Source organism: Sus scrofa, chromosome 14 (assembly GCF_000003025.6).
Source record: "Sus scrofa isolate TJ Tabasco breed Duroc chromosome 14, Sscrofa11.1, whole genome shotgun sequence".
In the NCBI taxonomy this organism is placed as follows: domain Eukaryota; kingdom Metazoa; phylum Chordata; class Mammalia; order Artiodactyla; family Suidae; genus Sus; species Sus scrofa.
Window position 1 is genome coordinate 10,826,922 of NC_010456.5, and position 1,454 is coordinate 10,828,375.

A 1,454-nucleotide genomic window follows, 5' to 3' on the forward strand; every position below is an offset into this window, starting at 1 on the left:
TAGGATAGAACAATTTTATAACAAGTGAGCAAGATATAGCACATTTTATAATTTATCCAAATTTTTAATTCATTTTATGACTTTTAATCCCATGTTGGCAAGCAGATTAAAACACTAGTTCAGAATCTGTGATTTTCCTGAAATTCAGCTATTCTCAGGTAGAGTTCCTATTTTGTTTTTTGCCTAAATAAAATAGGGAGGTATATTTCTGTTAGTTTTCACAATTTTCTGGTGAAGATTTTTTAATAGATTTTTTTTTATTTTCGAGGGATAATAATGGATATCTTTGTGTCATACACTGCATGTGGATGCCACTACTTCATAACCCAGAAAGTAAACTAAAAAGGAATAGAAAGAGAAAGAAAAATTTAAAATGTTTACATTTGTTTTTGTTTTGTTTTGTTCATGGCCGCACCTGTGGCATATGGAATTTCCCGGGCTAGGGGTCAAATTGGAGCTGCATCTGCCCCCTGGATCCTTAACCCACTGAGTGAGGCTGAGGATCGAACCCACATCCTCACAGACACTACGCATTTTGTTTTAAAAGCCTGGACATGATGAGTTCATAATAGATTCTATCTCACAAAAGTTAGGGAGAATATCTTATTCCCAATTATTAATGAGCGTTGTGAATTTTATTAATGACTCCAACCTTGCCAAGGATTATCCAAAACAGGTTAGGTGCGCTCGTGATTCGTCCAAGAACAAAAGTGTAAGGGAGGAAACGGCCAACTCAGATTCAAATATTCTACTTGTGTGGACCTTGCGTGACAGCATGGAAAGGAGGGAGGGAGGACTACGAGGGGCAGAGGGAAAAGGAAGTGGGGGGCCGAGCCTCATGATCCCCTTTTTTGATCCCTTCCCTCCTTGGAGGTTCTTCCGTGTCTTTTCAGAAACCTGACTCTAAAGCCCACACCATCTCTTTCTTGCCTGTGCCATCTCTCCTTAACTGGGTCCTTCCAACGGTCCATTACACATGCTCCTTGCCTCACATCCCCTTCATGGGGTCCTTATTCCATTTCCAGATCCAGCTGAGGAGCAGCTGATTGAACAACAGAAGTGAACTGCAGAGCGGAGGAGGGCTGGCTGCCAGGAGGAGGAGACAGGGGGGAGTGCCGGCAGGGTGGTGAAGGGAACATCCACTTCATTCCGACAAGATTATTCACATAATCACACCCTGTAGAGATCGCGGAATCTGGGTAATGTATTTTTACAGCACATTAACGATCACACACAGGAGGGAATGGGAGAGATTCTCCAGCAATCTCTAGACCAGCTAATCCAGTTGTGGCCGCAGTTATTACACCTGAAACTCAGAGTTTGGTTTTGTTTCCTTTTGGCCACATCTCCAGCATGTGGAAGTTTCCCGGCCAGGGAAGTAACCCGTGCCACAGCAACAACCTGAACCACTGGCTCCTTAACCCTCTGCACCACCAGGGAACTCCTTCAACATT

General features: G+C 43.3%; 1 non-coding gene across 1 annotated transcript; it reads right to left on the minus strand.

Annotated features, from left to right (window-relative positions):
• Nucleotides 1,168–1,246, minus strand: MIR9854 (microRNA 9854). The gene has a single exon (NR_128549.1). It is a non-coding gene; the product is annotated as a microRNA 9854 (primary transcript).